This window comes from Coturnix japonica, chromosome 4 (genome assembly GCF_054131305.1).
Source record: "Coturnix japonica strain WE chromosome 4, WE-NBRP24, whole genome shotgun sequence".
Taxonomy (NCBI): Eukaryota; Metazoa; Chordata; class Aves; order Galliformes; family Phasianidae; genus Coturnix; species Coturnix japonica.
Genome location: NC_140666.1, coordinates 29,279,992 through 29,306,525, shown reverse-complemented (window position 1 = coordinate 29,306,525; position 26,534 = coordinate 29,279,992). Strand labels below are relative to the sequence as shown.

General features: G+C 40.2%; 1 protein-coding gene across 8 annotated transcripts in view; it reads left to right on the top strand.

Annotated features, from left to right (window-relative positions):
- Positions 1-3,449: 3,449 nt before the first annotated feature.
- The window catches only part of MARCHF1 (membrane associated ring-CH-type finger 1), a 195,243-nt gene continuing 172,158 nt past the window's right edge, over positions 3,450-26,534 (top strand). For all 8 annotated transcript variants that reach the window (XM_015860933.3, XM_085544810.1, XM_085544807.1 and 5 more), the window contains exon 1: positions 3,450-3,522. The gene's annotated coding sequence lies outside the window, so the exon portion shown is untranslated. The remainder of the gene's footprint in view (positions 3,523-26,534) is intronic.

The window sequence follows — 26,534 nt, the reverse complement described above, 5'->3', positions numbered from 1 at the left end:
TGTATCTGACTGGTAATTCCTGAAATATCTCTACCTTTCTGTCTTCTCTGTTACTACCTCCTTATTCTGAATGCATATGAACTCATTTCTTATAGTCTAGCAGCAAAGCAAAAAGCAGGCTAGGGAAGAGCTTCAGTAAAACAGGAATAAATGGCTGTCTGGCTTCTGTGTCGTGTTTATATATTATTCTAATATATATCTTTTATCCAGTCTTTGAGATGCATATTTCTAGCATTGTTGCACCATGGTTACCTTTTATTCAGATTCTAGTGTCGATTCAGACATGCAAAATGAAGTATCTTGAAATGAAGAAAATCTGCAGTGAAGAAGTAATTACAGTGGAAATGTAATTATTACATATTAATTATTGCTATGCCAATTCTTAATAAGAAAGAAGTAACAAAGAAGACAGGTATCACAGAATCGCAGAATGACCCGGGTTGGAAGGGACCTCAAGGATCCTGTAGTTCCAACCCCCCTGCCTAGCAGGGCCACCAAACATACACATTTACTAGATCAGGTTGCCCAGGGCCCCGTCCAACCTGGTCATGAACACCTCCAAGGAAAGGTAGAACTATTTCAAGAATGACCATACAGATACAATTGCCATACCAGTTTTTAAAATGCAAGTAATATACATTGCAGCTGAGCTGTAACGAACTATGAGGAACTACTGACTTATCTGTCTTATTTTGAGCCTTTCTGCTATAAAGTACAGGTAGTTAGCAAGACACCTGTTTTTGACTTAGTGAAACTATGTCAGCAGTAAGAAAGGAAAGCAGTGCATTCAATAATACCATCAGTCTTTGTCAGGAAGATAATTGCTTCTACTTGTGTGCTTCACAGATGGCTTGAGTCAGTGTAACCACATTTCTGCTGGAGGCTTTCTCTCTCCCAGACCCACAGGCTAAGTTGCTGTCCTGAGGTGAGTTCCTGTGCAGCAGTCTGAGCACTGGTGATTGGTGGCAGTTGGGGAGGGGAGGCAGAGATGTAATTTTATAAGCATCCGGCTTTGTTGGCAGCCTGGTAGATAGACTTAACTTGCTTAGTTCATCAGCCATCTATTCATTAATGTGAACACCAGGAGGCTTATGAATACCTGAAAGGAACAGTTCGTTCTTTTGGTTGTAGCACTTTACTCAGGCTTGAACTGGCAGTGTAACCACATCCTGACAGCATGGTAAAGTCTCAAGTCATTAAGTTACTGACTGTTGAATAGGAGAGTGGTATTGTTTCTATCTTTCATTTCATGGATTGAGTCTGCATATCCTGATTTAAATTTGGTAATAGCATTGGGAAATCTAACTTGCTCTCATAAGTCAATTTGAATCTCATTACAAAAATTATCATGAGGTACTCATTGTAAGACTTCCTACTTTAATTCCCTTTCATAGTCGTAGATTATAATTTGCCTTAAATGATGTGCATAGCACAATTCTTTCTTTCCTCCCTTTTGCTTGCCGATGTTCTCCATGTTAAACGTGCTGTGCTTTTGTTTTTTAACCTGTAATTTGACATACGTTTGCATGTGAATTTTGTGACATGTACCTGTAGAAATGTTTGTTGTCTTATTGCTCTCAGAATTAAGAGAGCGTTGTAAATGCAATATTCATCTCTGATATATGGGAGGAGAACTTGTAAGAGTTTAGCTGCATATCTAAACACTATGATCTTGAACCCATAAAGCTACTGTTCAAGACCTTGGTCAGCACAAACTCTTCCATAATTTTACAATCTCCTTAAAAGCCCATGTGTGCCAGTTTGCAAGAATGCTGAACCTTGATGTCTGAAGCAAAAACGTTCAGGTATGGTAAGTGACAAATGCAGGCATCTTTTGGTTTTAGTAAAGTGCTCAGTTGTGCAGTTCTTGGTCTTCATAAGGAAGCAGTGTAACTGCAGTTGGAGTTGTTATTTGGTTGAGTGTACAGCCGTGGCTCACTTACACTAACTCACAGAAATCCAAAAACATTTGCAGCTCTGTCTAAGCTAGTATTTTCCCAGTGTTAACTCATCCAGTGTAGCAATTACAGCAAGCCTTTTCCACTGCAGACTGATGTTCTGCTGAGAAATCCACTGAGAGGAAATCAGTCTGCCATGTTAAATTGAGACAGTTCTTTATATGAACTTATCTCAAGGAATTATTTAGTCCACATCTTCTTATTTCTTCAGTTAAATGTTATTGACCAAACATCGCTTAGTCTTATGCTTGTGGCTGCTTCACTGTTCACTTAATAGCAGTTGACTTTGTGGATTCAGGGTATTTTTTGTCTTTTAAATTTCGTGCTTCATTTAATGAAATCATGGTAGTGTCATATTAAGCTGAAATGGCACTGGAACCATGAGTTCAGTAGCCATTACCAAAACCAAACAATTAGTCCACTTATCTGATGCAACTAGCATAGGCTTCAGGCTGCCTCTGCCCAGGGCTTCTGGATCCCAAATGAGAAGGATTTTTGGTTGTTGGCTTTTTTCTACTGATCCAGCATTCATCATTCAGAGAGATAACAGCAAACAATGCCTGAACACTTCCTTTGGAAGGGAGGAAATGATTGATAGGTTTTGATGCCGTGAATGGTAATGCCGAGCAGCAATAGTTAAGGCTGATGTGGCTTCATTTTCAATTATGCTTTCAAAGTATACATTTTCTGATATAAACTTGATTAGGTGAAGTCCACGATAAAGTAAAACAAGATATAAAGTTTGAATACAAGTGAAAATGTATCTCCATATAGCTGAAAATTAAATAATTTTAAACTAATGCCAGCAGGCGCTGACAGTTTTGAATGCTTTATTTCCTTTTCACTGCTCATCAGAAAAGGAGATGTATAACAAGCAGATACAACTTTAGAAAACCTGACACATTTTGATCTTTGGATGACGTCCCAGAAAAACACCAGAGTGAGTTGAAGCTGTTAGAAGGAGCTGTCTGGGTGCGAGTCTCCTCAGAGTGCTTCTGTCATGTGAAGGCAGCTCTCAGTCCTGCCTGTCTGTGTCTTTGACCAGAGAGCTGTGTGCGCCCCATCCCTGGAGGTGCGCAAGGCCAGGCTGGATGGGGCAGGACAGCCTAAGCTAAATGGTGTGTGTATATGGGTGGGGGCAGCATGGCAGGCGGTTGGAACCGGGTGGGCTTTAAGGTGCCTTCTACCCTAAGCCATGCTGTTGTTTTCTGTGGACTTCTTGCAGGAAGCCTGTGGTTTGTACCACTGTTTTCCACGCCGCAGCTCAGCCCGAGGATGGCTTTCTCAGCGGGAGGCTCGAGAGCACCTGGAGCTGCCCAGGGCGCCGCTTCGAGCCGAGACTCCTTCCTAGCACGCGCCGCGTCCGACCCGTTCCCCCTCGGCTCCGCGCGGTTCTCTCCCTCCGAGCACGCCCCGTTCCGAGGGTCGAGCGGCGGGCGGGGCCGCGGCAGGTGCGGGGCGGTCGGATGACGTAACGGGGCGGGCCGGGCCGGCGGCCGCTCGGCGGCGGGCCGGGGCGGACGGCGGAGCGCGGGTGGTGGTCGTGCCCGCTGGTAGGCTGCCGGTGAGTGGGCGTCTGCGGGCCGCGCCGCGGAACTCGGGGCTTCGGCGGGCGCTCGCAGGGGGCGGCGGCTCCTATAGCATCCACACCGTCGGGCAGAACGGGCAGGGTGCGGGGCTGAGGGTTCCGCCTGGCTGCTGCCCCGCGGTGCCGAGCGTCCCGCTGCGAGCGCGATGAGAGCGGGGGGCACCGTCCTTTGTTCGTTGTCAGCTCTCCTGCGGCGCTGCTCCGCGTGCGTGCGGGGAGGGCGGCAGCAGCAGCACCACCCTGGTAAAACGGGAGCGCAAAACCTGTAAAATCGCGAAGAAAGGCGTTCGGAGTTGCGCTGCTGTCAGTGTGCCGCCGTGCTGTAGGTAGCCCGGATTTCTCGTCATCCTAAATTTGTCTTCACTTGCCGTGTGTCCCGTGCGCTCTGCCCGCACTTCGGGGGATATCGGCGCTGGACGCCGTCTCTCCCGGCCCTCCCGTTCGCCGTGCCGGCACGCTGGCAGCCCGAGTGGCCGCCCCGAGCGCAGTGTGAATCGGCCGGGTAGCACGAGGGGCAGCGCACTGCCTTGGATTTCCTCTTTTCTGCTCGTGGTGCTGCGGAGATCAATCGTCCCGCTCCACGTGGAGGTGCCGATAACAGTTGCAGCGCGTTTTCTCAAATCCCTCCGGTAATTACGGGAATTGATGTACGTAACTGATGTATCGCCTAGGAGAAAGCTTATCTTGCGTGGCATTTGCTTTTTAATACGGAACAGCTAATGTGGACACAGCCACAGTACTTCATTAAAAAGTTGGGAGCTAATTAGCTGTTTCTTGCAGCCAGAGTTCCAGATTTTAATTAGAGTTCCTGTCTCCAAGTTTAAACTGATTAAAGCTAAGCCAAAGCCGCTTCGGTTCTTTCTCAGTGTTTGTTTAAAAACGATTGAAAAAGGAAGAAGTAATTTTCAGCTCTTTGAACTTCGTGTTGGAAAAACAAACCCTTCTGTTTGGGGACTGTCCCTGGCTGTGCTGGCCTGCGTGTTGTGTGGTTGGTGTTATGGGGAGGAAGGAAGCTAATGATGGTGGCAAAGTGTGTAGCTTTGTGGCTTGCAGGACATTGCAAGTTTCAGTTGGAAAACCATCGTTTGAAAAAGAAAACTACCAAAGGTAGCACTGGGTACTTAGGAGTCGTATGGGTGCATTTCTCAGCACACAAGGTGTGTGTTTGGAGATGCAGTGATGATGCTTCTAGTAATACTAAAAACTTTCCTGCCGACTAATTCCTGACCAAAAAGTTCACCCACGTATAAATGAAGCTGTCTGAATGATTAAATATTGCTCTCTTTACTTCCTCATTCATCTGATGTGCGTACTTACGTCTATTCTGTTGAGGAGCTGTTATTTGCTCCAGAATTTTTTAAAAACATCCCTATATGGCTCATTCATGAGTACCCTGCTATGTTTTTAACAACTTTTCTACCCCTTTGAGGTGTCTGAGAGACTTGCACATTGCTAATTCCTGAGGGAGCTGTTATGCCGATGAAGCTTACGTAGCTGGTTTATTCTGAATATTTCACAGTTCTCTTGATATCTTCATAGGAAGAGCTTAATATGTCTTTTTCACACTATCTGCTGCAATGATGCTTTGCAGTGGGTGTGTTAAAACATTAGAAATATATATATATATATGTTTGGAAATTGCATGCTAAGTGATTGAGGTCCTTCTAAGGTGCATGGATGGGTCAAGCAACAAGTGCCTTAAGCTCTCCTCTATGGGACAGCTGAGCTCAAATCTGTGAGCTTGCTTCACATTTGTGTTCAACCCAGTCGGCTAAGTAATATTCATCTGATGATAGAAACTGCTCCTTACTTCTAGCATTTAAATTATTTTATTATTGTTATTTAGTAGTAACCAGCTTTTGTGCTTTATTTTGAATGCCTGTGTAGAACCTCCTACAAGGACAGACAAAGAGACCTGGGGCTCTTCAGCCTGAGGAAGAGAAGGCTCTGGAGGACCTTATAGCAGCCTTCCAGTACCTTAAGGAGGCTTATAGGAAAGCTGGGGAGGGACTTTTTAGAAGGGAATGTAGTGTCAGGACGAGGAGAAATGGCTTTAAACTGGAAGAGGGTAGACTAAAACTAGATATTGGGAAGATATTCTTTCCTGTGAGGGTGGTGAAACACTGGAGCAGGTTGCCCAGTGAGACTGGGGATGCCTCCTCCTTGGAGGCATTCAAGGCCAGGCTGGATGGGGCTGTGAGCAACCTTATCTAGTGAGAGGTGTTACTGCCCTTAAAGGGCCCTTACAACACAAACCATTCTATCATTCTAATTTGGCATTGCAAGGTATTGACAATCAAGGTGTTTGGATGTTGTGGTGTAGACTTCATTAGCTGGTAAGCCCAGGTATGTGATATAGGAACAAAATTGCCTAAATGAGCATTACTACACTTCCACTGTGTAGAGCAGGGGAACTGGAAGTTTCTGTAGCATGCCCAGTCTCACAAGATTGGTCAAGCCAGGAGCTGCTTCATATGCTTTTGTTTTTGCAAGCTCTGGATATCTGCCTGTGCTCTTGGTTGTTTTTTCCTTTTCTAGCTATTGCTGGCTGCTGCTGCTGCCGCAGCATGTTGCTACCAGGTGCTCCTCTTCCGTTTTTGTTGCTTTTTGGTTTACTACCTTAGCACTTCATGGTTCTCAAGTTGAATTTTTTTTTTTGTTTGGTGTCCTTATATATATTATTCATTCTTTTATCCAGTAGATTCACTGTCGTGTAGTGTATGTGACAATGAAATTATGTGCCTTTATAGTAATATCCCTAAACAGAGAAACACCTTATGTGAAATGAAATCCAGAATAAGCTTGTTTTCTAGTAGCAGCACTAATTCAAATAATGAGTTAATAGAGGAACCTAAGCCTTTTATGGGATGAGAACAACCTGGTTAATTACCAGAGTTAATGAGGTGTGATCCTTTGAAATGAGTAGAGTGATCACAGGCCAAAAAAAAAACAAAAAAAAAACCACCAAAAAAGCAACAACAACAAAGAAAACCACCAACAAAAAAAACCCCAACTCCACAACTAGAGAGTATTTTTTCCAAATCATTGGCAATTGAAAAATTGATTTTCTTCCAGGCAGATGTGAGGTGTTATAGCAGTTCTCATCACATTCTTTGTAAAAGAATAAAATGCCTGTTAAAGAGCAGACTGTGTGATACAAACAATCAAACCAATGTGAAATGGTCAAAATAAGGAACTTGTTTTGTGTAACTGTCCTGTTGGCTCGCTGTCTTTTCTTCCAAAGTCGTTGGCAACCAAACAATCACTGAAATGTGGATCTCATTAGTTGGAGCGCTGTTATTTGCAAGGAGAAGGGAGTTTGATAATTCTGCACACTCCGTGTTGTACTACACCTCCCCAGAGTATTTCTCTGCTACTCATAAATTCATCCAGGTTGTCCTGCTAAATGACCAAGGCATGCAAGGGAATTTAAGGTGATTGCTCTGTACCATGATACTGTACTGGATATGAGTGTGTAAATTAGGTCCTGTGCTGTCAGTGTGAGACTGAGGGATTCGTCACTGTCGAGCAGTGGAAGAGTATAAGGTTAACTTAAGAGGAGATGACTATTGAGTGAAAAACAAATTTCTGATTTGCTAGTGGATATGATGCTATATTTATAGCTCTTTTATAGTCTTAGAAAATTAATGTGGTGGGTTTTTTTTTGGTTTTTTTTTGTTTTTTTTTGTTTTTTACATGAGGAGTACGGTATTTAAGGTGTTGAGTGTGTTTCTGGTAGTTGATTATAGAATCATAGAATGACCTGGGTTGAAAAGGACCACAATGATCATCTAGTTTCAACCCTCCTGCTATGTGCAGGGTCACCAACCACCAGACCAGGCTGCCCAGAGCCACATCCAATCTGGCATTGAATGCCTCTAGGGATGGGACATCCACAGGCTCCTTGGGCAACCTGTTCCAGTCCATCACCACTCTCTGTGTGAGAAAATTCCTTCTGAAATCTAACCTAAATGTCTCCTGTGGACCCATTCCAAGAGCTCTGTATCCTTCTTGTGCTGTGGACCCCGTGCCTGGATGCAGTAGTCCTGATGGGGCTTCACAAGAGCTGAGTAGAGGGGGACAATCACCTCCCTCTTCCTGCTGGCCACTCCTCTTTTAATGCAGTATATGAAGAGTTCTGCAGTTCCTGCCTGTGTGATGTCCCATGGGAGTTGCTTGTCTGCTGGAGATTTCTTCACAAGCATACGATCTGGAACAGGTCTGTGGCTTCCCAGGGTCTGTGAGCATGCCTGCTCTGGGATGTACTGTGAGGTGTAGCACCACAGGAAGCCTTTGATGCTCTCTGGAACAGACTGGGGCAGCTTGGAGTGTACTGTCAGGAGCCCGCTGGCTGTGCCGTGTGCTCGGGGTGTGCCTACACAGGCAGCTCTGAGGATATGGTGAGGGTCAGTGGTTCTGTCTGAACTAGGGGAACCATTAATGGTGAGAAGTAGTCTATTTTGAGGGTGGGGGAAAGGATGGTCAGGGACTGTAGCATGAACAAAAGGTTCAAATAGGAAATATTGATTAATATGTTGAGTCATCTGTAACACTGATGTAGCCTGACCCAAGGTAGATAGATGCCTGACCTCAGGGACAAAATATTGGCATGAGATCAAGTAGCAATAAAGTAAGGACAACAAACACTGCTGGAGCTGTCCTCTGGCAGAGGGATGGTGTACATATGTTGTGTGGTTAGAATTCTAAGGCAGAGAGTGAGCTCAGTTTAAGGCACTGTAGGACTTGATAACTGATAAAAGTAGTACTGGGAAAATAATCTTGCTCATGGAGAGCAGCGTAAATCCTGGTATGTTGCTAGAAGTGATTGGCTAGCTGCCTTTTGCATAGCAAATGAATGGAGGTGAAATCCAGCTCTCTAGCTATCAGGCCAAGCCGAGTGCAGTGAGCTCTGTTGCTCAGCTGTTTGAGGACCTTGTTGCCATCACTTGGAATAAGAAAAAGTCTTGTGCAAGAGTAGGCTGTGGAGTGAGTCCTCTTTGTTAGCAGCTACTTCGGTGTGTAGCAGAACTGAATTTGATAATGCTGTCCTGATTCTGGGCGCTCTTGGGAAGGGGTTGGGTATGGTCCCCATGGGAAGACCTGTCATGCATGCTTCAGCAATCTCAATATGTCAAATTCTCATCAGGCTGCGTGACCAGATGTCTGTCCTTGCAGTGTGATCCATTTACACAGGCAGAGTCCTGTCCCAGCTGCTGGCAAGCAACGTGCTGTTTCACTTCTTTACTGTTTCAGAGCAAAAAGTGTCTTAAGGTTTTTTTTTGTTGTTTTTTTGGAGAGAAACCCAAAGTGTTGATCCTGAGTACCAAACCCTTTGAAGGATGTATGCTGTCTCCTTGCAGTGCTGTCATCTTTTCCTTAAAGCCCTTCCACTAGATGCAGCTGAACACAGGTTGGGCAATGTGAGATAATTGTTTCTCTGGGGAGTGATGATAATTTCAGTGAAGTGCAGAAAATTCCTCTACGTAATAATAGTATCAAATTGTCCTCCTCTGTACTAGCTCTACATATGGCTAAGCAGTAGTAAAAGGGTCAGCTGATGGTTATGAGTTTTTATGTAGATGTGCTTTACTACAAGGCTGGTAACGATTTTCAGTCCTCTGATGTTATCTTGAAAATGCATTTGCCTTGTGTAGTACTCTTTTAAAATCATATAGGCTAGTAAATGCCCTAACAGAAAAAATGCAATAGTGAATTTGCTAAAAAGCCAAATTAATTTAATCTCTGCTTACCCCTTGAATGCTGGTCTTCCCAGTCAGATAGATGCAGTATTCTGTGGAGCTGGAAGAGAGCGGTTGACTGTTCGTATAAGGCAGAATGCTTCAAAAATTTAAAAGCTTTCTGATAAACTCCTGCTAAAGAACTTAGATTTGCAACCACATGGAGATTTACTAAGGCTGTAGCTTGAGGTAGAACAAAGCCTGGGAACTGAATTTGTGGAAAGAGAAGTGTGTGAAAGTGGTCTCCTTTCTGTAGCCACACACAGGGAAAGAGGGAATAGAGAAATAGTTAATCTTAGGATATTTTCTTGGTGGGTTTGTTACATGTGTGGTCTCTCTCTTTATGAAAAAATCTGTTTTCTGAATTTTTTGACTCTTTTGAACTACGTTTGTAGTAATAGTCTGTAGATTTTTATTCTGTGCTCCTATGAAAAAAAAAATTGACTACAAACCCTGTTCACTCAGTAAGTGTTTGAAAATAACCATGTTTTATTTAAGTGCAGAGAAGAGTGCCTCAATTGTATGTGTTTCTCTTTGAAGAAAAGCAAAAGGTGACGCTACAGAGAATGAATTTTGGCAAGCAGGAAGAAAGCTGAAGAAAAATGACAGACTGTATAAGGGGCAGTTTTTATCCCTGCTGAAAAGGATGTTGAAGAATTTAGAGGAAATGATAAAAAGAATTTCATGAAGAGGAAGATGAATGTAAGATTATAGAAAATGGAGAAAAGCCTAAGCAAGCTGGAGGAAAACAGACCTTCAAAAACTGAGGTGGGGGTAGGGTGGAAGTGAAAAGGAGGGGAGGAAATATCTGTGATAAGAGAAAACTGATATGAAGTGAGTGAAGTGATCTGAGTGGGTAATAGTGGAAAAAGAACAGAATTGAGTTATAGAATGAAAGATGATGATCATTGTATATGGAATGGGAGAAGAAAAATCTCATTTTAAGTATGCGTTACGTTCAACTTTTCAAAAGACTTGTGCTAGGCGTAAATGCCAAATTGGAGCCAGGAGCTGGAAAGAGGCGAGGCAGCCACAGCTGTGCGCATGCGCGTCTCTGTTCCTCCTCTATTTCTCACAATTACTCCTCCCCAAATCATGTAAAACCACCCCTTTCCTGCCTTTCATTCATTTTATATCCCACAGTAACCCCTGTACAATTCCCTAATGCTCTTCCCTGTCATCTTATAATATGTCCCGTACCCCTCAGTCTAGAAGTTGCTCTGACACTGGCTTATCCTACTCGGTTTTGCTTCTGGAAGGGGTCTGGATACGATGTCCCCCCTCTTTTCCCAGCCTTTGCTTTGGGTTCTTTCCCATCTCTGCTCTCTGCTGGCCTTGTGAAGGTAGGCTTTTGGTAGGCCTGGGAGGAGCTGGGCAGGGTCTTGTTTGTGCTTTCTTCCTGCCAGTGAGCTCTCTGTGCTCTTTTGCCAGGCTGTGGATGAACTTCTTTGAATATAACTTAATGCTATGCAGCCATCTTCATGTTCATTTTTTCTACGGTTATTTCGAAGAACAAGCTTGTGATGAAACTACTTTGTTAAATAATATATAGGAGAGAAATTTTGAAGTGACATAGCAGCTGCCTGCTGCCTCGTCTGGATTTATGCTGTGGCATACAATATGTATTGTATGACCTGCTGAGTCTAATGAAATTAGATTTATATTTTAAATGTGAAAGGTGTTATTTCTCAGCTAAAAGTCTAGTCAGTAGCAATAAGTTGCAATGCATGTTAAGATCTACTTAAAACATCTGTGAGGAGTCCAGGTAATGATGATATATATGAAACAAAACCTGAAGGATTGATTATGGCTGCAACTAACGGGATGTGGCTGATTGGAGTCCCCTTTGCCTCAGCTGTGATTATATAGTGGTTTATGTAGCTGGACTTAAATACATTCTCAACCTTTTTGATGCATCATGTTGTTAGGTGGGATCTTGGCTTCTTGGGATACAAGGGAAAGTTGACAGGAGGAATGTGCGCTCTGTAAATGTATAGAGATGAACATAAGGAAAGAGTTACAAAAGGCATTACTAATGGGAGAGAGCAAAGAACATACAGACTGAATAAATTTACACTAGAAATCAGAATAAGGTTTCTAATTTACCAACCAGCGTTACAGTTGCAGCAGTGGATTTCAAAACATCTCTTACTGCATTAAAGAAGAGCCCAAGAAATTTAAGATTTTTCCTTTGTGAAGATGATAAAATGCCTGCCAGAGCAAGGAACTAAATCTGTGGAGCAAGGCAACTCTTTTCTGTATTATTTTTCTAAAATGAAATTCACTTGACGTGAATGCGTCAATATAAAGAAAGCAGAATTGAAGTATATGGTCCAAAGATGAGTACATTTGACAGCACGTCTGGTTCTTTCTCTCTGGTATAGAGAGAATGGAAGTGATATGAAGAGAATTTTTGCAAACAGAAACAGTGTTTCCAAAACAACAAAGCAAAAGCAATTTGGAGGTAACAGGATTTTCTACTGAAAGGCAATGGAGATTAAACCTATGAAAATATGAAATTGATATAAAAAACTAGAAACTGGCTAAATAGTCTAAAATAGTATTGTGGAAAAACTTCTGAAATAGTTGAAAAAAGAACTTTGTATAGTCTTATGTGATAAATCATGCATGCTCTCCTTTTACCCTAATAATCTGTTTACAGTTACATTTCTTTGACGTAAGACACTGGTCATTGTTACCTGTACTTTTTGCTAGGTATTAGGTGTGCAGTGTGATGTGTATCAGTCTATGAGCAGAAATTGTTGCTGTTCGCAGCGAGGTTAGAGAACTGATCTGGGAGAAGAAGATAAACATAAAATTGCTGGAAAGTTACATGCACCAATGCTTTATGATGGGGCCTTGAAACAAAATATTTTTGTTCTTGTGCAATGAATGCACTTCTCCCCCTGCTAAGGAGACTTATCCATTTGTGTAAGACAGTAGACATTGAAAACCACCTGTTCTTGTACTGTGAAGTCTTAGACTTTATTAGCTAAAACCACTGTAATTTTTCATGACTGAGGCAAAGCAGGACTCTGAAAATATGGATGTGAGTCACTTGAGCTGTGGGAGATCAGGGGTTTGCAAAGCCTTGCTAGGATGGGATCCAGAGTCCCAGCTGGAAAAGTGAGATGTACTTGAAAAGAAAGTTAAAAAAAAAAAAAAAAAAAAAAGATGTGGCTGGGAATGATTCAGATGAAGAGGGGAAGTGACAAGGAGGTGGTTCAGCAGAGTGTAGGCTCAGCAACACCTGTACCATTTGAGTGGGGGAGGCAAGTGTACCTGTTTGCTGTTGGCATGGATCAACAGTCCCATTGATCTGGGCTGTTGATGGCACAGGTAGTGACACCTTGGCACTTGGAATAGCACAGCAAACCTCTGCTGCTCTGCAGGTTTTTTGAATGCCTGTGAGTATGCATTGCAACTGTGCTGGTCTTTCTTCCCCTTCTCTCTGCAGAAGTATTGCGTGAGATTCTGATGTGCTGGGGATAAATCAGAGTTTTAGACATTTTTATCAGTAGAGCTCTAACCTTATTTTATTGTGCATGGTGAATGAGCAGGGATTACTAGGGGAGAAATGTAGTTTGTAGGTAGCTAAGCGTTGCTCAGGAGATAAAGCTTATATCCTTTCTGCTCACGTAGGTCTTGTTTAATATTGCCCGGAGTATATGCAGATGTCTTTTCACTGTATATTCTTCTCATTTTCTGGATACCCAATGAAGAAGTCAAGATTTAATCAGCAGAAGATAGAGTTAGATGCTTGCAACGAAGTTGAAGGAATTTTAGTGCTTGTTTGCTGTAGGCACAACACTAGCTCTGCCTATTAGTATCTGGGGATTTTCTGAGCCAGGTGTCATGCCTGTGTATTAAAGTAACCCTCAGTATTCTTTAGGAGATTGTGCTATGGAGGATGGCTTTTGGTTCAGTAAAGGTAATGTAAAGAAGAATTCTACTCTTAATAATTTAGCCTCAGACTTCTCATACTAACATGGAGTAGTATGAAACTGACTCCAGTTCTCCTTCTGCTTTACTTTGTAGCAGCTGTGGCCTTTGGAGGACCTTTGCAGCTGTGTGAGCTTCATTTTTATTCTCTTGATACAGCTAACATAAAGCTGGAAAGTTCTCCATGCCTTAGTGCTGTATTGGGTATGCAGTTTCATGTTAGTACTTCACATATTCTATTGCCTGATTACTTGTGCAACCATTGCATGTCCTGCTGCATTACTTAAAAATGCAGAGTGAGGATGTAATGCATTACTAGAAATAGGCAACAAAGTAGCCTGTCTTTTTTTGAAATATATTATTTTTCCATTTCACTTGTAATTGAATAAGAATTGAAGCCTATTTTTGGATCTCTAAATTATAGCGATTCTCCCGCTCCCGAAGCGTCAAAAACTCTGTTACTGCAAGGCCAATAAATTACACTCTTCTGTGTGAACAAACTAGCTAGAATTGCAACAGGCAGTTTTGTTTTGTGAATAATAGGAGAGTTTCTTAATTTCCTCAAATAATATATCAGATATCTCACAACATGCTAATTGAAAATCTCAGAAAGTTTTCTTTTCCTCCGTGTTATAAACATAAAGGAAAAATAGTAGTAAAGATTCTGTTTAGAGTATAATGAATATCCAGTACATTATTTGCACCCTAGATACCTTTATGTCACTTGCAAAGTTGAGAGATGTCAACATTGATGGAGACACTAGGTAGTGTTTAACTGCCTATAAGAGGAACTGTTAACCTGAATGGTCCTTCAGCATTATAGGAATAAAAAATGGCATAAAATAAATAATTGGTTGAGATTTACAGGGATGAGGACAAAAAGATAATATCTACTTATTTGCCTAGGCTGAAAAATGATAAGTTTAAAGAAGATGCATCTTCCCTAGATGAGTGCATTTAACTTAAATTTCATGATCTTATTTTCCCTTTCATATTAAAACAAACAATTAAAATTATCCTATCATCATTCATCCTTTTATTTTTCCTTGGTAAGATAATTCCTGTAGCCTGTGTTGCATTAGATAATGCTCAGCAGTGCTTACTATAGGCTGGGAAGTTTAATAAAATATTTACACCAACATTTAATTACAGGACCTAACTTTTAAGATTTAACAGACCACCTGCTCAGCATCTCCAATAGAGCAATTCTGTTTTCACAAATCAGTGTTGTTATTCATGGCCAAGGAAACACCCTGGGTAGAGCTCCCAAAAAACTGTTTTCTCATCCAGTTCTGCTCAGCCTTTAAAAAAGAATTCCTTGAGAAATCATCAGGCTTCCCCAGGAAAAAGAAGTGTGGGGGTGGGGAGTAGAAGGGAAATGAGGAGAAAGTATTCAAGAGAAGCATCTCAGCTTAGAATCCTAGAACATTTGCTCTTAATGCAGTAGACTCAAGGTCGAACCTGTAACAGCTCTGCCTTATTATAATTGCTGGCTAGTTTAACACAAGAGTTTTTCACCTGGTATTCAGAGCTGTCTGTGCTTAGCTGTTATATCAAAAGCAAGATGATGCTCAGTTGGTGTGACTGAATCCAGCTTGCTGGCTCTGTTTCATGAGCCTTATTATCAGCTAGTGCTCATCCTGGATTTTCATGTTTTTCTGCGCTAAGGTGGCATGTGTTAAACTGAAGGGGAAAGCAGAGAAAGTTAGCACTCCTGTATCATCAGCCCACATAATTCTTTCTGTGAGACTGCAGAGATTAGGTTTTTCTGCTGTTAGTGGGATGTGCAGATGCTTAAATGTTGAATATAGAGGCTCTTCGGGCTTCTGTCTTCGCATTCCAGAATCAGGAATTCATACACGCGTGTGTGTGTTTATATCTTCTTTTTACATTGTGGGATGTATGGGAAATTGGTAATCACAACCTGAACCTCTGATTAATCAGCTGAGGCAAGTGTCGGGTCAGCTGTGGGAGCACAGGTGAGAGTAATTTAGCTGTGCTTCCAGAAAGGTAGAGTTTGACTCCTAGACCTCATTTAAGGGCTGACCACCACTAAGGCAGCATCTCTTGGAGATTGCCTCAGTGTTTCCCAGCAGACTGAATGCTTCCGAACAAGTGAGTTTTTCCTGTAAATAACCTTTTGGATATTTACTACTATCTTTTCATTATTGTCACTGTACATGGGACCTTGCTGGGTATCAGGAACCTGTATTTGTTAAACTACTGTAATTTAAATTACACATGGTCCTATTTGATTATTCCTGGAACATAATCCTGTGCTGGCATGCAGTTGTTGAAAAGTAAGTGCTTTAGTATTTAGTCTCTATTTGGAACTGGAAAAGAAAACTGCCTTGTCCAGTGCTCTTTGAACCTTGAGCAGGTCAGTTTAACCCATTTTATTTATTTATTTTTTCCCCAGGATTAATATCACACACATGCTGTTGTAAATAACTTAATAAAATATGCATAGAATGCTACTTGTTGACATCTGTCGGTGGCTCTATAGTTGTACGCTGTTGTGTTTTTACTGAAGAATAACATAATAAAAGGCAAAGAAGGCAGTAAGGGAAGTTTTCAGATTCTTGCAGCTCTCCACATCAGCAAAATAACTGGTCTGCATAGCAGATTCTGGTGAAGTTTTTTTGAGGTTGCTTTTGTTCCTTCTTGTAGACAGTCAATATTCTGTAGAAAGACTATTTCAAGAAGAGCTGTTTTAAAAAAAATCATTAATTAGCCACCATGCTTCTAATATGCTGGTGTACTCCAGCAGTTTTTTAGCCCTGCCTCTTTGCAAACCTGTGAGAATATATTCAGATTGCTTTTTTTTTTTTCTTTTCTTTTTTCTTTTCTTTGGTCATATGCCTTTCCCTGAAACATTATAGTTGTGGTTGCAGATATTGTTAAGTTTCAGAGCTAAAGGAATTGCCAAATACAGTGGGCAGCAGTTCTTTGCTTCCAGGCTCACAGAGCTGGTATGGCTCTTCTTGCTGTCCGTTTAAGAGTACATGAAATAAATGTCACCTGTTGTTATGACAAGAAATATCACTGCCTTAACTGTTGGGATTTTTCTTCTAACTATAGAAATCCAGGAGCAGACAAGCATATCAAAATAATTTTTAATGTAACTGTTCCAGTAAGTACTCAGTCTGAAATAAATAGATAGATGCATCTTTCAAGTATAGCATCAGATGGTGATTAAGTGCAACATTTTGTCTTGCAGGGGTTTGAGATGCTTGTTAGACACGGTTGTTGCACTACCATTTTTGCATTTTAAAATTGTTCCCATCTTTCTTCAGCCTATGACAGTGGCATGGCTTATCCTCCATAATTGTGTCTTGAGCGAGATGAGATCCTCCAGGTTATGCAGTGAGTGCTGTTTCAGTGGCGTTCACACAATGCATACCTATCTGTGGGTTCTTCTGTCCAAACAGGCAATGAGGAGAGTACTGTAGAGGAGTTCCACAACTGAAAGAGTCTGACGAGTTAAATTACCAAATACATGCCATTGACTAACAAACTGTAGATGCGGAATTAGGAGCCTAGAAGTGGTGAATTTTTATCTGAACTGCTACAAGCTCCTTCTGTTGTGAACATTTTCCTGTAGAATGAAAGGAATTGTTCTCAAATAGATCTTAAAAGCTTCTTTTTTCACAGATAAGGGATATAATGTTATCCACCTTTTAGGTCCATGTTTTGTATGCTGAGGCAACCAAGAAGGTGATTTCCTCTATTTTAGTATGCTGGTAGTTGTCACCATATAGTTACCCCTAACTGTTATATAGCTACTTTGTTAGTACCACATACAGTAGTAACTATATGATAGTAGCTACCGCTGGGGAAAGACATCTGTCATACTCTGCAGGAGGGTGCAAACCTTGGTTAGTACTAGAAATTTGCTTCTCTCTGTGGACAATTGTAGCATCCTCACTAGACAGATATACCAAGTTTTACTCAGCTTTGAGAGTGGACAGACTGGGACAAGCTCCCACAGCTTGCAGGACATGAACTGAATATTCATTGTTGTACACTTGATACTGAAAAAGTGAATGTGCTGCCACAGCTCTCATTACCACAATGTCAAGATTTCAAGTTGAAACAACTTGCTTCTCATTTTTGGCATAGCATCCTAAATGTTGGGAATCTAGCCATTTTTTCCAGCGTTAAGTCAGCATTTTATGCTTAGTGTTTGTATTTTTCCTGTTACAAATGTTATAGGATTGCAGAATTGGCAGGTACTGCAAGTACTCCAAAATTACAAATAGAGGCCTTTTCAGCTAGCAAAAGGTTTGACAATTGTATGATTTTCTGCCAGGCATCATTGCAAGCATCCAATTAAGGAAGTTTCTGTGACAAGAATGCCCTGTTGTATCATTTTTTATATGGGTTGGAAATCACTTTTTTGACACCCCACCTTGTAAAGAAAGCAGAAACTAATGGTTAGTTCAGAGCTTTGTTGGAAAGTCTAGTTCGGACTGTTGGTCTAGTTGCCTTTCTCAGTATCACTGCTTGTTTACTTAATTGGCAACCTGAAAATGGATTTAACATTCAGTGTGACTTACCTATTTCTACTGCTAACTTGTTTCTCTGTTTGAAAAGTTTTCATAATTAATAATAATAAAACAATATTGGCTCAGAAGGAATCTGTCTCCCTCAATCGTATGTTTGTTTTTCTGGTTTTATTAGTTTATGTACTAAATCATAAGTTTTTTTTGAGAATGTGAGTTCTCAGAGTAGAGGTGTTAAACATGAGGTTTGATAGCTGTTGAAAGTATGTGCAGTATATAAATTGTAATGTATATGTACAGCTGTGTGGAACCTTTGAGCAGAAGGACTTGGACAGCAACTCAGAGAAAAGTAGGGAGAATTATGTGAAACTGACTGTACTGAGCCTCTTAGCATTGTTATTCATTTCTTGCGGCAAGTAGTTTTTAAGCTAGTTTGGTGATAGAGGTTCATTCCTCTATGTTAAGTTGTATGTTGGATAGGGTTTGCTGTGCTACTTTTATATTCCACTGAAATGCTTTTTCAGCTGATAGCTTTGTAACTCTGAAATTCTGAAATGTGTCTTCAAATAATACTTACTGCTATTGTTCACACATTTAGTAATAATAAAAATGTTTTAGGGGGTTTATAAGTCCTCTTGGCAATTCCCATTGGGTAGTGCATTCCATTCTTACAGTTCATGCAAAATTTCTGCAGTCAGTTGATTCAACCTACACTTAACTTTAAAAAGTCAGTTCAGTTGTTGAGGAAGACTTGATACTCAGAGCTGGAAACCAGACTCTTTCATTACCCATGGGACATAGCAATGCACCTACAAACTCCTTCAAGCAGCTTCAGTACCTCAGTGCTTTTGGGATTGAGCTGCATGAGCTGGGATCTTAATTTTTGATAGTCAAAAGATTTTGGCTTCTTTAATGAGATTTCTAAGGAATTTGTGTGGTTTGTGATGGCTGGACTTTAGTAAATCCTTTTTAGAGATTTGTTAAAGGGTTGACATGAATGATATAGTAATGGAGGAGTGTGTTCGAATATCAGCAGCGGCAGAAGGGTTAAATGAAAGACTTGTGTCACTGATGAAGAACAGTGCTCCAGGATACTATTCCCAGTGGTAAAATTCAGAGATGTGTTAGTTATGTCAAGGCAAGAAGACTTGTGCTCAGACTAGACTGCTTGGCAGATGACTCACCAGGGGAAGCTTGTCATGTATAGTGTTTCTTTTTCTGCTAACCCAAGAGCAGGATAGAGTATATACAGTATTTTTTTCAAAATGAGGAAAAACAGGGATAGTGGCTTGGCCTAAGATTTATGGAGATTGAAGTAAGTAGGATTGTGAGGGAGGTGACTAGCCTGTAACAGCTGCTTGTTCTTAATCACAACAAAAGATCTGTCCAAACACCAGTTGGGTGTTGCCAGTCAAGAAGTGCAGAGATACGGTGCAGACTTGAGAGCTGAGCCTGTTGACCTCTTTGTCATATTGGTGATTTTGGTCAGACCACCTGAGCATATGCCATTTGTGTGTGTATATGTGAGGCTGTAAGCAGATAAGTAGGATATTTGTAAATATGTATATGTAAATATATTTGTAAATATGTGTCCTCCCCTTTCATAAGAGCTGGCAAAAGAAGAAATTAAGCCATTGGTCATCCCCAGATGGGAGCAGCTTGCAGTTTCCATGCCAACCTAAGAACTGTCAGTAGGATAAGGTGTTGCCAGAGGGAGAAATGGGCTAAACTAGTTTAGAGTTTTGAAATATCTTGTGGGACAAGATTCCTAAAAAGTAGATGAAAAACAAGTTGGAGGCAAAGGAAAAAGACAGGATATAGAACATTTGCTACCGAGTATCCTATTAGGCATTTTGTGTTTAGCATCAGCATACATTTGTAGTTTTATTTTAATACATCGGTATTAATATATTTTTCTAAATTGGGAATGTTAATATATATGAATACAAATATTATTTTGTTACACTTTCCTATTTGTTGTTTTTTATGTAAGTGCTTTTAAAAAGGATGCATAGGATCCTTAAAGGCATCAACTTCCTTAGATTTGATGAACAAACCCTGCAAAGCCTTTGTCCATAGTCATTTCTGCACCAAAAATGTGATACTATTACTATCATGGTTGCCTCTATTTGCTAGAGGTGTGTTATTGCTGATGGTAATTTCAGGCTAGATGGTAAGGAGGAAAAACAGGAAACAGATAGGGGACAGCAAGAAGCAGCTGTTTTGTAGAGTTGAGACAGGCAAAAGCCAGGTGAGCACGAGGCATTTTGTAAGCCTGAAGAATAGCCATGTGGCACACTCTGTGTTTTGTGAACTGTGTTTTCAGCCTGAAAACAGGCATCAAGATAAACTTACTTCTGTCTATATGTGAATTGTGTTCAATACATGTTCAAATGTACTCACAAACAGGTGGGAAGGGTGCATAAGAGAAGAATTGATTTACTATCTAGGAGAGATTTCAGGTTATTTTCAGTATTTAAAGCAGTTTGTTATTTGCAGTATTTTGTATGCTCATTTGATGTTTAGTAGAATACAACATGGAAGTTCTTGTGCTTAGAACCTGTTGTTTCCTAGAGTCTTGCATTAAGATAACAGCAGAGTTCTGGGGGAAAATTTTGGGACTGAGCTTCTTTAGAGAGCTGTGTGGAACTGTAAGAATAGTAGAAGTAGCAATGTACCTGGTTGCGTTATGTGTACCTATAGTTTCACTGAAAAAGAGCCTACATGGTTAAATTGAGGAGCACTTCTAAAACAAAATCAATACTGTCCTTAAAATATTTTCTGCTGTTTTTCTTACTAGAAGCCCATAGAGTAATTCTCAGCTTTTGTTTTGTTTTGACTTATAAAACAAAATAAAAAATTGTAGTTGATTAAACCTCCTTGATAATATCCTGATTTTTTTCAGACTCAATTACTTCTGACATCTTTTCCTCACTGCTTATGTAGCAAATGTAGTTTGTTCAGTTGTGCTCTTTCTGAATTTTGGCGTCTGGAAGACAGTGTGGTAATTTAACTGTGTTGATACTTTATTTGAATTTTATTTTGTGTATAGAGATGCTCTGGATTTCTTAATTGCTCAGGGAGAGTGCAGTTGAATCCATTTGCTGGGTGTAATGAGAAATTCATGCGTTATTTCATGCTGGCAAGGTGAAGCTGTTGTCTTGAGTTTTCCTATTGAGCAAATGGTGCTTTGAGCATCTACCTTTGACTTAAACTGAGATTGAACAACATGACCCAAATGGTGGGTATGATTCCATATGAAACAGATTAAACTGGATCAAAAATTTTGTCATCCTGAATCTATTTAGTGCAAGTTGACCTTGCAACCATTATTTTCCTTCCTGTTTCTAAGCAACAGGAAACTTTTCTGCATGATGACTATTTAATATCCAAATCTGTTCTTGAAGTTTTTGTACCTAAAGGGGAACAGATGGTTTAAGGATATTTTGTTTGTAGCAGTAGAAAAAGGAAATAGCTATAGGTTTTTTTTCCACCCTGATTTTATACCCTATTGTCCTGTGCATACCATTATAGAGCATCTTGTTGATAGCAGCTAAGAACTTCTGTTAGGAACAGGGAAAAAATAGCAGTCTTCAGATGCTGCAAGTTTCTTTTCTCTATATGATGCAAAACAGTGGTTATATTTGTACAATCATGATTGTGTCCCTTATACAAAGTGCTAAAAATGCGTAATTGCATTCTCTAAGTGTTGAGCTCTACCTTAGTAAATGAAAAAAGCATTATCTCCAATGTAATACCTGTGAATTTTTATTTGGCATTGCTTACTCTCAGAGTCATGTGGGTTTTTTTCCTCCTTTATTATGGATTCCAGAGTCTCTTTATAGTTCAGGAAAAATAATGTCTGAAAGGTTATTTTTATGTGACATGGCATTCATGGAAAATATCATTTAAGTTATTATATATATACTGAAATGGGAAGGTTTGAAATGCTATGTTGTGATTATTTTATTATGGGTTTAGTGAAGAACTAATTCTGTTTATTTTTCTACTGTCATGAACCTAAATTCCAAAGAAGCAGGCTGAATATTTGTGGAGATTGGATATTCTTGGTCTTTTCCTCTGTGAATTTAAAATAAGTACATGAACCTTGATTCTTATTAGTGCTGTAGTCTGCAAGGGACTCAGCAAGAAGACCTGTTCTTTTCTAATTGTTCCTCAGAGTGCTGAATGGCATGCTCGCCTTGTAGCTTTTGAAGATCTTTGTGCAAAGAAAGTTAGGTACCACATTACTAAGTAGCTGTCCTAATAATAGGCCTGTTATGATGCTTGTGAACACCTGACAGTAAATTCATCTGGCTGGCTGTGATTGCTGATTTATCATGGAGATGCTTCATTCTCTGTAAGGCCTGGTTAACAGGCAGAGACATGAGTTATGCTAAAATGCTGCTGTGAGGTATGTTTAAACAAATGACGTGTTCGGCACTATGGCATGGTTCTCTTAAGCAAATCATATGATAACTTTTTTTAACTTTGTTTACTCACAGTGATGAGCAGAGTTTGAAGGAGCTTGTTCTTGATCCCCGAAGAGCCCTGTTATACACTATTTGCAACCTTATTTTAGGAGCTAGCTTAGAAATTTTTGTTTCGTGTGACAGAACATGTCATCTTTATTTAATTCCATGGAAGTAACATCCTTCTAACTTGATTTTTTAGATGTATTATTTTTAATATATATTTTCAAGTGGAAGTGAACTGTGAAACTTTACAATCTATTCTTCATCTCCAGGGAGAAGCTCCTCCATTTTGTTGTGCCTCTTTTTCTTGAATTTTAACTGGTAGTTCTGAATGAGAGCCCAGTTTTGATGTAGGAACATCACATGTCTCCCAGTGAATGCTTCCAAGCACTGAGTTTCTTCTAAGGGTCAGAGTATCTGAATCCAGAGACAAGTGAAATATGTCTTGAAAAATTGTCAAGGTGTCTATAAAACTCCTGAAAGAAGAAGGAATGAAGGTGAGAAAAGGTTAAAGTGGGAGATGTTTTCTTCTGACACCTTTATTGGAATTTTTAAAGAAGAATGACAGGAGAAGTGAAGCTTCCTGTAAAACTTGTGCTGAGTTCATTCTTTATGAATGCTTTAATGCACAGTACTCAGCAGATCTGGATAGCACAAGTGGCAGGGTATGTCTGCTCATCTGTTACGTTGCCATTCACTAATATGAGGGCTTCTCTGAAAGTAATGCCTCCTACTGTATGAATGTTGGTTCATGTTGGTGATATGGAAGGAGAGGCTGAACCTTCTCACCAATATCCCTTTACCTTTTGTTGCTGTGCAACAGATGGCATTTGATGGGCAGGCTGACTAAATGGTGTCTAATGTGGAGCAGCGTATGACACCTAGGTGTGTCGCTGAATTCCTCCACATGGAAAAAATGGCACCCACTGACATCCATTGGTGCTTGCTGAATGTTTATGGAGACCAAACACTGGATATGAGCACAGTGAGGCATGCGGTGTTGCATTTCAGCAGTGGCAGCAGTGGGTCACCTCCACTAGTGCTTCATGAGTACAGTATGCAGGCTCTTGTTCATCATTGGTGAACATGCCAATGGTGTCTATGCTGAAAAAGTATTTTCTAGCTGCTAACTTGCTCGATTAAAAAGTATTTTTGTGCTTTTCATATCTGTGGTAGTTTCCATGGAATTCAGCAGGAGGCGTTACTTTTGGAGCAACTTCAGATACATTTCACAGTAGTTTAACTGGATTGCAGAGGTTACTGAAGGAGATTAGGATTCTAAGTGGGTCAGTGCCTGTATTAGGTAAGAATTTACTGTGACTTCTATGAGTAGTGTTAGGATAGTCTACTAATGAAGTCAAATCCATAATATTTTGAAAACTGAGTAAATCAGCAAGTTTGAGCTGTTTTTGTCAATGTATGTGACAAAATAATTGAGTGTTGAGAAGGTACTTAAGTTTTGGAGCATGCTGGTGAGGAAACGCTGATCACTTAACTTTTCATCACAGCCTAGTACTTAATGTTGTATCAGATTCTAAATGTGCTTCTAAGGCACGAGATTAGTTTTCTATATGCACAGGGCCCTTCTGTCAGTTTTTCAAGTGCTGTTGCTCTTTAGTATTATGATAAAATATACACTGAGAGATATCAGCCCCATTGGTGTACAGTTGAATCTAGATCAGTTAACCTTACCAAAATGATCAAGAAAGAAAGAATGTGGGTTGATGGGACTGTTACACCTAGAATCCGTTAATTTTCTTCTCATGCATAATATAGCAGTTTTAATGCATAAGGTAGCACTTTCTTGCTTTGCTTATTTTAGATTTCTTAATCAGGAATATAACCTACTCCTACTGTCCTCAATAAAAATAACCTGATGGCGTCACAGTTGGCTTCTTGAAAGCTGTTTACAGTATGTAATCCATTGTAATATAACTCATCTGTCACGTTCTTTTACTAACATATGTCAGCATCTGTTAACTGGTTCTCAGTAGACGTCATTGTAATGGACTTCAGGTTCCTTAGTTCATAGTTCATCTTTGTGCATCAGCCAGACAAGGATTATTTTGGTCTTGGTGAGCATTTTGCCCAAGAAGAAAAAATCTAGCACTAGCGAATAATTAAAAAAAAATATGTATTTCATTGATGCATTTCTGCTGAATTCATGTTGGAGACAAGTTTGAGTATATTCTACTACATTTGAACTCTGTGTATGTAAATATCATTTTACAAAGCTGTTTGTTATGCCATTTGTTTTGTAATTTCGTTTTGAAGCTGCCTCCTGGTTTCTCTTTTCATTCTTATGTCATTGCGGCATTTGCAGGGAGATAAGCTCATGTAGTCTTTTGGTCTTATTCACGTGTGTTTGTCTTCTGTTCATGCATGGCTGTATTTTCAGGAAAATGGAAAATTGCATTCCAGATAAATGCAGATTGCCTATAAAGTTAGATGTGGCAAGCATTTGTTTTAGTACAAATGCATATGAGTGGGCCATTGAGTATGGAAAGGCAGCATTTTCCTGCTGTGAAATTTAATCATAGTGTTAGAAGTATGTAATGCTCTGTGGGAAAGAAGTTTTTATAATTCAGAAGCCCCCCAAAAGCTTCATGTCTGAAGTGTACCTGTGTTATCCACTGTTGTCTATACTTTCAAAACTTCTGTATCTTGCAGATGTAAATGCAGTGTGTCTGGTGAGGCTGTATGAAATAAAGCTGATTTCCTTAGATTTCAGGCATTCTATTCCAGCTATGAGAAAACTGAGGTATTTGTAGCAGCTTAGTAGAGTTTTAGAACTAATGCAAAAACCTTTAGTCACACCCTTGTTTTTCTCCCTGCATAAGATTAAATAGATTGTGGTTTACAAGAAAGTTTATTTTCCTAATAAGAAAGAGAACAAACACCAAAACTCAAACACCAAACAAAAAGCCAAAGGTCCCCAAACCTAATTCATCAAACGTTCCAATTTTTCTTCATATTTCTTAATCTTCAGTGAGTTGTCTTCATTTTCTTATTTCTTCTGGGGAAGAGGGCAAATCCAGTGCCTCTGGCAATATGTTTTTGGTTTTGTTTGGCTGTCATTTTGCAGCAGTTGCTCAGCTGTCTTCTGTGAACACCCGCAACAATTTAAATTCTTTAAGCATGTCAGAATTCATGCAGACCCACACAGAAACTTTGGGTATGGTGTGTCACCTAATCCTTCTTCTTGGTTTGGCTCCAACTTCCTTGAGATTGTATTTCTCTCTTCTCAGTGAATAATGATGGCAGGGACAATAAGATAAATGTGTGGGTTCTTGGCTCATGATAGCAATTGATCAGTTGCCCTCTGGGATATTAGCCTGTACATAATGGGTTGATTTTTATTTATTTATTTTTACAATTAAAAAGCTTAAAGTTTGGAACATTTAAAAATTAGTGTAGTCTCCTTCTTCCTCATAGCATTGTGATGTGCTTTGTGAAGCCTACAGAATGTATGGGAAATGTGTTAAGAAACATATTCAACATATAACAAATCATAGAATAATTCTAGTTGAAGAGCATCTGTGGTGGGTTGACCATAGCCAACAGCCAAATACCAACCCAGCATCTTGCTCATTCCCCTCTCCCATGGAATAAAGATACAACAGAAGGAAAGAATTGCTTGAGATAATGATTACTTAATAGAGAAAACAAAAGCCTTGTGCTCAAATAAAGCACAAAAATAAATGAATTCTCTACTTCACAAAGGCAGACAGATGTCTGGGCACTTCTTGGAAGGCAGGGTCTCAGCATGTGTAGCTGTTACTTTGAAGAGGAACATTGTAACCACAAATGTCTCAATTCCTTCTCCTCCTCCCCCTGAGATTTCACTGCTGAGCATCATCTCATGGTCAGTGGTGTGTTGGCTGTGGACCCCTCTCATCACCAGCCTGCATTGGTCCTGTGCTGGCTCTGTTTTGCCATAGCTAAAGTTCAGTTGTGCTGCCAGTGCTGTTTTGGCCACAAACATGACACCAGAAGTGCTGCTGTGAAGAACTTTTCCAGACTGGCTAGCCCCATATAGTCACCAGCTAGCATAATTCCAGACTGTTTCCATACTATCTGGAAATGATCTGCTGCAACTGCCTTCCCAGAGCAGAGCCAAAGGGACGTTATAGGCTGTGTCCACTTGTTCTGAATGTTTTCGAGGGTATTTTCAGTTTTTCAGAGCATTCTGTTCCAGTTTTAATGACTCCTGCATTTGAGATTTTTTTTTTTTCCTTATATCTAATCTGAATTTATTTTGCTGTGTTTAACATCTGTTGTCTTCTTTCCAGTTGGACTTGATGATCTTGAACTTGGACTATTGTGAT